The sequence below is a fragment of the Anomaloglossus baeobatrachus genome, unplaced genomic scaffold (genome assembly GCF_048569485.1).
Source record: "Anomaloglossus baeobatrachus isolate aAnoBae1 unplaced genomic scaffold, aAnoBae1.hap1 Scaffold_535, whole genome shotgun sequence".
NCBI classification, from domain to species: domain Eukaryota; kingdom Metazoa; phylum Chordata; class Amphibia; order Anura; family Aromobatidae; genus Anomaloglossus; species Anomaloglossus baeobatrachus.
In genome coordinates this window covers 158,012-170,316 of record NW_027444723.1, presented here as the reverse complement: position 1 = coordinate 170,316, position 12,305 = coordinate 158,012, and the positions used below count along the sequence as shown (strand labels likewise).

The following is a 12,305-nucleotide window of genomic DNA, read 5'->3' as shown; positions in this document are numbered from 1 at the left end:
TACTTTGCAGGATTTCACAGGTTTCATAGTGGAGTCGTAATCACGTCTACTTCACACGCGGAAGGTCCTGGGTTCAATCCCCAGTAAAAACAAGCCGTTTTCGCTGTTGAAGTAATTTGCTATCAACCTGTAACATATGAAATTCTTTGTTTTGTTGCCAACTAATAATATATTTTGGCTTCCATCACCAAGAGAACTACGATTTTGGGTTTCTTTTTTATTGACCATTTTAGCAGAAAACATAATCCCATATTATAAAAATCCTATTTGTTTCAAAATATACAGTTCCCATAAATACAAAAGCAAAAGACCAAACTATGGAGAAAAAAGTAACACATTCAATATAAACTTCAATTTAAGCAAAATCCCTTTGTAGGAATAAAACTGGTAAAATATGTTATAATAATTGTAAATGTTTCATTAACCAAAAATACTTTCCTTCAGCAATAAAAAGGCCCCGTCAGTCACAATTCTGCTCTGCTAGCCAATACACAGTAACTTTTCGTAAGGTTTCATAGTGTAGTGGTCATCACATCTGCTTAACATAGGGTATGCATATTCCTATGTGTCTTTTGGTGTCTTTGTCTTTTGTTTTTTGTGAATTTTGTATTTGAGACATTTCTTGTCTGTATACAATGTATTTTATTGTGCATTCTCCATTGTGATTGTTTTTAATTGTGGTTTGGGTTGCAGCCTGTCTGGGCGCTCCTATTTAAGGTGTGACGTTCCCTTTCCACATGTGGACCTGTGGAAGCCTAATCAAGGCGAAACGGCCGTCGTCCTCTCTTGGGAGCCGCCAGGCAGGTTGCCTCCAGCCCTCCTCTCACCCATGCACCTGACCAAATAAACGTTTTCCAGCACAAGTACAGCGGATGGAGTGCGGTCTTTTTCTTACCTCTCCCACTACCTTCGGATCTTCAGTGCTGACGTGCACCCCCGCTCTGGATTAATCACTTTGCAGCTTGGCAGCTACATCCCTCCGGATACATGCAGTACCGCAGGTAAAAACGCGGAATGGTGCTGGACCATCCCCCCTTTTTTCTTTGAATCTTATTGCGTCCATGCTTGCATTTAAAAACCGCACGTGTGTGCCTGTCGGTGGCAGCGTACAGGTGCACGTTTTGCACAAACTATTATATAACGCACAAGTCTAGTGAATAATACACGTCAGTCAGCAGTGGCTGATAGTGTCAGACTTCTCAGTAATTGTCGCTCCTAAAAACCTGTTAGGTTCTTATTGCGTCCATGCTTGCATTTAAAAACCGCACGTGTGTGCCTGTCGGTGGCAGCGTACAGGTGCACGTTTTGCACAAACTATTATATAACGCACAAGTCTAGTGTATAATACACGTCAGTCAGCAGTGGCTGATAGTGTCAGACTTCTCAGTAATTGTCGCTCCTAAAAACCTGTTAGGTTCTTATTGCGTCCATGCTTGCATTTAAAAACCGCACGTGTGTGCCTGTCGGTGGCAGCGTACAGGTGCACGTTTTGCACAAACTATTATATAACGCACAAGTCTAGTGTATAATACACGTCAGTCAGCAGTGGCTGATAGTGTCAGACTTCTCAGTAATTGTCGCTCCTAAAAACCTGTTAGGTTCTTATTGCGTCCATGCTTGCATTTAAAAACCGCACGTGTGTGCCTGTCGGTGGCAGCGTACAGGTGCACGTTTTGCACAAACTATTATATAACGCACAAGTCTAGTGTATAATACACGTCAGTCAGCAGTGGCTGATAGTGTCAGACTTCTCAGTAATTGTCGCTCCTAAAAACCTGTTAGGTTCTTATTGCGTCCATGCTTGCATTTAAAAACCGCACGTGTGTGCCTGTTGGTGGCAGCGTACAGGTGCACGTTTTGCACAAACTATTATATAACGCACAAGTCTAGTGAATAATACACGTCAGTCAGCAGTGGCTGATAGTGTCAGACTTCTCAATAATTGTCGCTCCTAAAAACCTGTTAGGTTCTTATTGCGTCCGTGCTTGCATTTAAAAACCGCACGTGTGTGGCAGTCGGTGGCAGCGTCAGGCTCCATATTGTCCCTGGATAGAGACGTGCATGATGGCCTGTAAACCTGAAGTGCCCATTGTAAGGCAGTGGGTCTATTGTAGTATAGCCCTTAGGCAGGGCAGCCAAAAATTTGGAGGCTCCACATTGTCCCTGGATAGAGATGTGCATAAGGGCCTCAAAACATTGTTCCCATTGCAAAGGAGCGGGTCTCCTGTCGTTGTAATGCCCATTCTGAAAGAATGGTCGAAAAAATTTACCACTGGGGGTATACCTGAAACAACGGCCTAACTATTGTAACGGTCAGTCATCATGATGGCGCATGAGGAGAAGGAGGAGCAGTCCAGCGATTAGCCAAAGTCCAGAACTGTGTACCCATGGGTGAGTGTAGGTACATGGCAAACTTTAAATTCCGCTCTCATTTGCTGGTGGTGTGGTGAAGTCTGGCCCAATCCAACCCTTGTTCATCTTGATCAGAGTCAGCCTGTCAGCATTTACAGTTGACAGGCAGGTGCGTTTATCTGTAATGATTCCACCTGCGGCACTAAAAACACGCTCTGACAAAACGCTAGCGGCAGGGCAGGCCAGGACTTCCAAGGCGTAGAGAGCCAATTCATGCCACGTGTTCAGCTTGGATACCCATTAATTGTAAGGCACAGAGGAATGTCGGAGTACAGTTGTTTGATCTGCAAGGTACTCCTTGAGCATCTGGGCAAACTTTTTTGTGGCACTACCCCGCACCTCAGGGGCTGTGGTATGTGAGGGCCTGAGAAAACTGTCCCACATCTTAAAGACTGTTCCCCTACCTCTGGCGGATTGGACTTGTGCCCCTCTCAGCTGTACGCCTTGGTTGTCCACTGATTCCTGACCTATGCCGCTAGCGTTTTGTGAGGGGAATGCTTTGCCTACTTCCGTGACTATGGCCTTCTGGAACTGCTGCATTTTGCCTGACCTCTTCGCCTCGGGAATAAGAGACATAAAGTTCTCCTTGTAGCGTGGGTCTAACAGTGTTACCAACCAGTAATGATTGTCGGCAAAGATGTTCTTAACGCGAGGGTCACGAGACAGGCAGCTTACCATAAAGTCAGCCATGTGTGCCAGACTCTTAACAGCCATCACTTCAGTATCCTGACCAACACGATGACTGAACATGCTGTCCTCCTCCTCCTCCTCCTCCTCCTCCTCATCTACCCTGTCCTCTGGCCAGCCACGCTGAACCGAGGATATGACTGCATGTCATATCCTCAATTTGGCCAGAGAGTTGCTCCATGTCTTCATCCTCCTCCTCGTCATAGTCCTCCACTGCACGTTGTGATGAGACGAGGCTGGGATGTGTGTTATCACCCACACCCACTACTGTTTCTTGCTCAAACTCATCGCGCTCCGCCTGCAATGCATCATGGTTGTTTTTTGAGCAGAGACCATTTTAGAAGGCAGAGAAGCGGTATGGTGACGCTAATAATGTCGTCATCGCCGCTCACCATCTTGGTGGAGTCCTCAAACTTTTTGCGGATGGTACATAGGTCGGACATCCATCTCCACTCCTCAGGTGTTATGTGTGGAGTTTGACCCATTTCCCGACGGCTTAGGTGATGCAGGTACTCAACAACTGCCCTCTTCTGCTCACATATCATGACCAACATGTGCAGAGTTGAATTCCAACGCGTGGGGACATCACACACCAGTCTGTGAGCCGGAAGATGCAAATGGCGCTGAAAGCCGGCAAGGCCGGCTGAAGCAGTAGGTGACTTTCGAAAATGTGCAGACAGGCGGCGAACGTTTACCAGCAGATCAGAAAGCTCTGGGTATGACTTTAGAAAACGCTGAACCACGAGGTTGAGCACATGGGCCACGCATGGAACATGTGTCAGCTGGCCTCACCTCAAAGCCGCCACCAGGTTCCGGCCATTGTCACACACAACCTTTCCTGGCTTTAGGTTCAGAGGTGTGAGCCAGTGATCTGCCTGCTGTTTCAGAGCTGTCCACACCTCTTCTGCATTGTGGGGTTTGTCACCTATGCAGATTAGCTTCAGCACAGCCTGTTGCCGCTTCGCCGAGGCAGTGCTGCAGTGCTTCTGTGTCGCCCTGGACAAGCCAGGGGCCACAGAGCACAACACTTACACACCCCACACTCCCTGCAGGCATATCATAGTCAAAACACCAAATCCTTGTTGCCTTCCCCAGGGGCTGTTGTCCACACCAGGGGGTGGAGCCAGGCGGTTGGTCTCCACCCACCAAGGAGGAGGGAAAACACAGGCAGTGAGAGTTAAGCTAAGGAAGTGGAAGGAGGAAAGTAGTAGAGAGGAGAAAAGTGACAGCAAAGAGCCTGAAGTTGGTCCGGGTGTGTGGCCCGGACAGGACAGCAAGGTTGGCAGGATGTGGTGACCGTCTGCAGTGGAGGCCGATTGGAGTCTGCCGTAAGGACCGTGGACGGGTGGTGACCCGGCCGTACCGGACCGGTATACAAAGAGAAGACAGCACCATTGGCAGGGGCCTTTCGGATCCCAGCAAGGCTTGGTGTCGCCGTGAATTTGCCAAATCCGTTAGTGAAGGGGACCTCAGGGTTTCCAAACAGCCAAGTCACGATAGAAGGCAACCGTCCAACCGTGAAGGGGAGACACCGCCACCGCCAAGGGCAACCGTCTCCCAGGGCCAGCGCCTGTGGGCAAAAGGTGCTCCTCCGGCCCATATCCAGGTCGGGGAGCGGGTTACCGGTGGGAAACCATCACTACCAACACTGAACTTAGGTGCAGGGAGAGACAGTCATCACTAACCTGCAGGGAGGAACAACCGCAGCCGTCCGAGGGACCCGTCCATCCAGCCACTTGTTTTACCGTGAACTGTGTCATCATCATTGGGCTGAGTGAGTACCTCCGTGCCGTGCGGCACAGCGCTGCCCCTGCGACCCTGCACCTCATCAGGCCCCGCAACCCGCCTGTCATCCATCTCTACCCCATCACCGGGCCCCGGGACAACCAACCCCCCTACCCACGGAGGGGAGAAATAACAACAAAGCTGCTCCCTGTCACAGGCTCCCGGGATCCACGTCCAGAGCAGCAGTGGTGTCCACACAATCACCACAACCGTGGGTGGCGTCACGGACAATATCCCCAAAACCCAAACCACCCCTTTTCACTCACGGGCAAGGAGCGCCGCTCGAGCCTCCGGGATCCGACCATCGCTCGAGCCACCGAGCAGCAGCAGCCGTAGAGCAGCGGCAGCCGGACCCGAGCAGTGGGAGAGCGCAGCGTCCCCTCCTCCGCCCGCGACACTTCCAGCTTGGGACTGGTGTGGAGGGTAAAGTGGATGAGGATGCGCAGGAGGAGGAGGAGGCTGAGGAGCATGACATTCCGGAGCTGTAGAGTGTGGGTGAAACCCTGACTTAGGTAGGGCCTGCAAAACTTGGTGTGTGAAGGAGGTGTTCCGTCCCTCGCTCAGACTGGCTCCCAGCTTCCACAATATTAACCCAGTGTGACGTCAACGAGATGTAGCGGCCTTGCCCACATGCACTTGTCCACGTGCCTGTGGTTAGGTGGACTTTGGCTGAAACAGCGTTGTTCAGGGCACGTGTGATGTTTTGTGACACGTGGTTATGCAATGCGGGGACGGCACACCGGGAGAAATAGTGGCGGCTGGGGACCGAGTAACGTGGGACAGCTGCCACCATCAGGTCGCGGAATGCTTCTGTCTCAACCAGCCTAAAAGGCAACATTTCCAGCGCAAGCAGTCGCGAAATGTTAGCATTTAGAAGTGTGGCATGTGGGGCGTTGGCAGTGTATTTGCGCCTGCGTTCAAAGGTTTGCTGAATGGATAACTGAACGCTGCGCTGGGACAAGGACGTGCTTGATGATGGTGTTATTTCTGCGTAGGCAACTGCAGGTGCAGGGCCGGAGGAGGCTTGTTCGCGGGCAGCATGGACAGGGGAATGGCACGCATGCACAACAAGCGAAGATGTAGCAGTGACATCAGCAAGCACTGCTCCTCGACTCTGTTGTACATCCCACAAAGTCGGGTGCTTGGCTGACATGTGCCTGATCATTCTGGTGGTGGTCAGGCTGCTAGTTTTGGTACCCCTGCTGATGCTGGCACGGCAGGTGTTGCAAATGGCCTTTTTAGAATTATCTGGAGCCAACTTAAAAAACTGCCAGACTCGGGAAGACCTAACATTTGTACAGGCACCTTGTGTCGTGTTGTTCCGGGGAACAGTTGCCTGATGTCTGCCTGGGGCCACCACCCTGCTTCTTACTGCCTGTTGGGATGCTACGCCTCCCTCCCCCTGTGCACTGCTGTCCTCGCTCTGCATATCCTCCTGCCAGGTTGGGTCAGTTACTGGATCATCCACCACGTCGTCTTCCTCTTCCGCACCCTGCTCCTCCTGACTTCCTGACAATTGTGTCTCATCATCGTCCACCCCTTGTTGAGACACGTTGCCAACTTCGTGAGAACGTGGCTGCTCAAATATTTGGGCATCTGTACATACAATCTAGTCATGGCCCACTTCAACAGGAGCTGGCGAGAGGCCAGAATGTGTGAATGGAAACGTGAACGAACAGCTCTTCCGAGTGTCCAAGTGTGGGATCAGTAATGTCCGTGGACGTGTACTCGGCCTGATGGTAGGAAGGAGGATCAGGTTCTAAAATGTGCGGTGCAGTATCACGGCTACTGACACTTGACCGTGTGGAAGACAGAGTGTTTGTGGTGGTGCCAATCTGACTGGAAGCATTACAACAACCTGTTGACACTGGTCTTGGTTCAAGAGCGGTGTACTGCTGCAGTCCCCAAGGATTTGGGACAGGACGTGCGAGCGAGTAGATGTGGCCCTTTGTTGTGGCGAAATTAGAGCTTGCACACGACCTCGGTCTCTGCCTTCACCACCATCACGTCCACTTCCTTGTTCGTTGACAACGCCCTTGCGCATTTTGCAATGCTGTGCTGATGTGTATTCACTAGACTTGTGCGTTATATCCAAGTTTTTGCAAAACGCACACAAGTGCAGCGGAAAGCTGCCACCAACAGGCACACACGTGCGGTTTTTAAATGCAAGCACGGAGGCACTAAGAACCTAACAGGTCTCTATCCAGGGACAACGTGGAGCCTCCCAATTTTTGGCTGCCCTGCCAAAGGGCTATACTACAATAGACCCACTTCCTTTCAATGGGCACTTCATGTTTACAGGCCCTCATGCACGTCTCTATCCAGGGACAACGTGGAGCATCCCAATTTTTGGCTGCCCTGCCTAAGGGCTATACTACAATAGACCCACTTCCTTACAATGGGCACTTCAGGTTTACAGGCCCTCATGCACGTCTCTATCCAGGGACAACGTGGAGCCTCCCAATTTTTGGCTGCCCTGCCAAAGGGCTATACTACAATAGACCCACTTCCTTACAATGGGCACTTCAGGTTTACAGGCCCTCATGCACATGTGTATGCAGGGGCATTGGTGAACCTCACAATTTTGGACTGCCCTGGCAAAGGAAAATGCTACAAAGACTCACTTCCTCAAAATGGGCACATTAGACTCAAGAGGCCTTCATGTACGTCTCTTCTCAGGGACATCGGAGTGCAACACAATGTTTTACGTAAAATCTTTCATGTATTAATCTCAAAAAGTAACATACACCAGCTCTATCTCACTATTGGGTATGTGCCCTTAACATTTCTGCCATGAAAAATCATTTTGGGGTCATTTTGGAAGGTTTTCTGGTGAGTCCGTAAAAATGGCGTAAAACGCGGACAAAATTGTTCACAGCTGTGACTTTTGAGTGATAAATGCTTCAAGGGGTCTTCCCCATGCTGTTGCCATGTCATTTGAGCACTCTTCTGAGACTTTTGTGCCATTTTTAGGGTTTCTACATGCTGCCGGGGGTCATTTCACAAAAATACTCGGGTCTCCCATAGGATAACATTGGGCTCGGTGCTCGGGCCGAGTACACGAGTATCTTGGGATGCTCGGCCCGAGCCTCGAGCACCCGAGCTTTTTAGTACTCGCTCATCACTAGTAAAATATGTAATATTAATTGTAAATGTTTCATTAACCAACAATACTTTCTTTCAGCAATAAAAAGGCCCCGTCAGTCACAATTCTGCTCTGCTAGCCAATACACAGTAACTTTTTGTCAGGTTTCATAGTGTAGTGGTCATAACGTCTGCTTAACACGCAGAAGGTCCTGGGTTCAATCCCCAGTGAAACCAATCTGTTCTTAGTGTTGAAATAATACGCTATCCAACTACAAAATATGAAGTTCTTGGCTTTGTTGCCGAATGACGGGATGTTTTGGCTTCCATCACAAACAGATCTACAAAAATTTTTTTTTTTTTCCCCTGGCGGTCAAAACTCGTCTTTAAATGCCATTACTTTGCCGGATTTCACAGGTTTCATAGTGGAGTCATCATCACGTCTACTTCACACGCAGAAGGTCCTGGGTTCAATCCCCAGTAAAAACAAGCCGTTTTCGCTGTTGAAGTAATTTGCTATCAACCTGTAACATATGAAATTCTTTGTTTTGTTGCCAACTGATAATATATTTTGGCTTCCATCACCAAGAGAACTACGATTTTGGGTTTCTTTTGTATTGACCATTTTAGCAGAAAACATAATCCCATATTATAAAAATCCTGTTTGTTAACAAATATATAGTTCCTTTAAATACAAAAGCAAACAACTAAACTATGTGGAAAAAAGTAACACATTCAATGTAAACTTCCTTTTAAGCAAAATCCCTTTGTAGGAATAAAACTGGTAAAATATGTAATAAAAATTGTAAATGTTTCATTAACCAAAAATACTTTCCTTTAGCAATAAAAAGGCCCCGTCAGTCACAATTCTGCTCTGCTAGCCAATACACAGTAACTTTCCATCAGGTTTCATAGAGTAGTGGTCATCACGTCTGCTTAACATGCAGAAGGTCCTGCGTTCAATCCCCAGTAAAACCAATCTGTTCTTGGTGTTGAAATAATACTCAATTAAACTACAATATATGAAGTTCTTGGCTTTGTTGCCGAATGATGGGATGTTTTGGCTTCCATCCCCAACAGAGCTACGAATTTGTTTTTTTTTCCCTGGCGGTCAAAACTCGTCTCTAATTGCCATTACTTTGCAGGCTTTCAAAGGTTTCATAGTGTAGTGGAAATCACGTCTGCTTTACACGCAGAAGGACCTGGGTTCAATCACCAGTGAAACCCATGTGTTCTTGGTCTTGAAATAATCCCCTATCAACCTGCAGTATATAAAGTTCTTGGCTTTGTTGCTGAATAACGGGATGTTTTAGCTTCCATCACCAACAGAGCTACGAATTTGTTTTTTTTCCCCTGGCGGTCAAAACTCGTCTCTAATTGCCATTACTTTGCAGGATTTCAAAGGTTTCATAGTGTAGTGGTCATCACATCTGCTTCACACGCAGAAGGTCCTGGGTTCAATCCCCAGTGAAACCAATCTGTTTTTGGTGTTGAAGTAATTTCCTATCGACTTGTAATATGTGAAATTCTTGGTTTCGTTGCCAAATGACAATACATTTTAGCTTCCATCACAAAGAGAACTACGATTTTGGGTTTCTTTTTTATTGACCATTTTAGCAGAAAACATAATCCCATATTATAAAAATCCTATTTGTTTCAAAATATATAGTTCCCATAAATACAAAAGCAAAAGACCAAACTATGGAGAAAAAAGTAACACATTCAATATAAACTTCAATTTAAGCAAAATCCTTTTGTAGGAATAAAACTGGTAAAATATGTAATAATAATTGTAAATGTTTCATTAACCAAAAATACTTTCCTTCAGCAATAAAAAGGCCCCGTCAGTCACAATTCTGCTCTGCTAGCGAATACACAGTAACTTTTCATAAGGTTTCATAGTGTAGTGGGCATCACGTCTGCTTAACACGCAGAAGGTCCTGGGTTCAATCCCCAGTGAAATCAATCTGTTCTTAAAGTTGAAATAATACGCTATCCAACTACAATATATGAAGTTCTCGGCATTGTTGCCGAATGACGGTATGTTTTGGCTTCCATCACAAACAGAACTACAAATTTATTTATTTTTTTTCCCCTGGCGGTCAAAACTCGTCTCTAAATGCCATTACTTTGCAGGATTTCACAGGTTTCATAGTGGAGTGGTCATCATGTCTACTTCACACGCAGAAGGTCCTGGGTTCAATCCCCAGTAAAAACAAGCCGTTTTCGCTGTTGAAGTAATTTGCTATCAACCTGTAATATATGAAATTCTTGGTTTTGTTGCCAACTGATAATATATTTTGGCTTCCCTCACCAAGAGAACTACGATTTTGGGTTTCTTTTTTATTGACCATTTTAGCAGAAAACATAATCCCATATTATAAAAATCCTATTTGTTTCAAAATATATAGTTCCCATAAATACAAAAGCAAAAGACCAAACTATGGAGAAAAAAGTAACACATTCAATATAAACTTTAATTTAAGCAAAATCCCTTTGTAGGAATAAAACTGGTAAAATATTTAATAATAATTGTAAATGTTTCATTAACCAAAAATACTTTCCTTCAGCAATAAAAAGGCCCCGTCAGTCACAATTCTGCTCTGCTAGCCAATACACAGTAACTTTTCCTCAGGTTTCATAGTGTAGTGGTCATCACGTCTGCTTAACACGCAGAAAGTCCTGGGTTCATTCGCCAGTGAAACCAATCTGTTCTTAGTGTTGAAATAATACGCTATCCAACTACAATATATAAAGTTCTCAGCTTTGTTGCCGAATGACGGGATGTTTTGGCTTCCATCACAAACAGAACTACAAATTATTTTTTTTTTTTCCCCTGGCGGTCAAAACTCATCTCTAAATGCCATTACTTTGCAGGATTTCACAGGTTTCATAGTGGAGTCGTCATCACGTCTACTTTACACGCAGAAGGTCCTGGGTTCAATCCCCAGTAAAAACAAGCCGTTTTCGCTGTTGAAGTGATTTGCTATCAACCTGTAACAGATGAAATTCTTTGTTTTGTTGCCAACTGATAATATATTTTGGCTTCCATCACCAAGAGAACACGATTTTGGGTTTCTTTTTTATTGACCATTTTAGCAGAAAACATAATCCCATATTATAAAAATCCTGTTTGTTTCAAAATATATAGTTCCTTTAAATACAAAAGCAAACAACTAAACTATGTGGAAAAAAGTAACACATTCAATGTAAACTTCCTTTTAAGCAAAATCCCTTTGTAGGAATAAAATTGGTAAAATATGTAAAAAAATTGTAAATGTTTCATTAAACAAAAATACTTTCCTTCAGCAATAAAAAGGCCCCGTCAGTCACAATTCTGCTCTGCTGGCCAATACACAATAACTTTCCATCAGGTTTCATAGAGTAGTGGTCATCATGTCTGCTTAACACGCAGAAGGTCCTGCGCTCAATCCCCAGTAAAACCAATCTGTTCTTGGTGTTGAAATAATACTCAGTTAAACTACAAAATATGAAGTTCTTGGCTTTGTTGCCGAATGATGGGATGTTTTGGCTTCCATCCCCAACAGAGCTAGAAATTTGTTTTTTTTTTCCCTGGCGGTCAAAACTCGTCTCTAATTGCCATTACTTTGCAGGCTTTCAAAGGTTTCATAGTGTAGTGAAAATCACATCTGCTTTAGACGCAGAAGGTCCTTGGTTCAATCCCCAATGAAACCCATGAGTTCTTAGTGTTGAAATAATCCCCTATCAACCTGCAGTATATAACGTTCTAGGCTTTGTTGCCGAATAACGGGATGTTTTAGCTTCCATCACCAACAGAGCTACGAATTTGTTTTTTTTCTCCTGGCGGTCAAAACTCGTCTCTAATTGCCATTACATTGCAGGATTTCAAAGGTTTCATAGTGTAGTGGTCATCACGTCTGCTTCACACGCAGAAGGTCCTGAGTTCAATCCCCAGTGAAACCAATCTGTTTTTGGTGTTGAAGTAATTTCCTATCGACTTGTAATATGTGAAATTCTTAATTTCGTTGCCAAATGACAATACATTTTGGCTTCCATCACAAAGAGAACTACGATTTTGGGTTTCTTTTTTATTGACCATTTTAGCAGAAAACATAATCCCATATTATAAAAATCCTATTTGTTTCAAAATATATAATTCCCATAAATACAAAAGCAAAAGACCAAACTATAGAGAAAAAAGTAACACATTCAATATAAACTTCAATTTAAGCAAAATCCCTTTGTAGGAATAAAACTGGTAAAATATGTAATAATAATTGTAAATGTTTCATTAACCAAAAATACTTTCCTTCAGCAATAAAAAGGCCCCGTCAGTCACAATTCTGCTCTACTAG

The 12,305-nt window shown here is 45.3% G+C and overlaps 1 non-coding gene across 1 annotated transcript; it reads left to right on the top strand.

The window, feature by feature from the left end:
• The first annotated feature begins 9,371 nt into the window (after positions 1-9,371).
• On the top strand, positions 9,372-9,444 carry TRNAV-CAC (transfer RNA valine (anticodon CAC)). Its single transcript has one exon. It is a non-coding gene; the product is annotated as a tRNA-Val (tRNA).
• Positions 9,445-12,305: the final 2,861 nt, after the last annotated feature.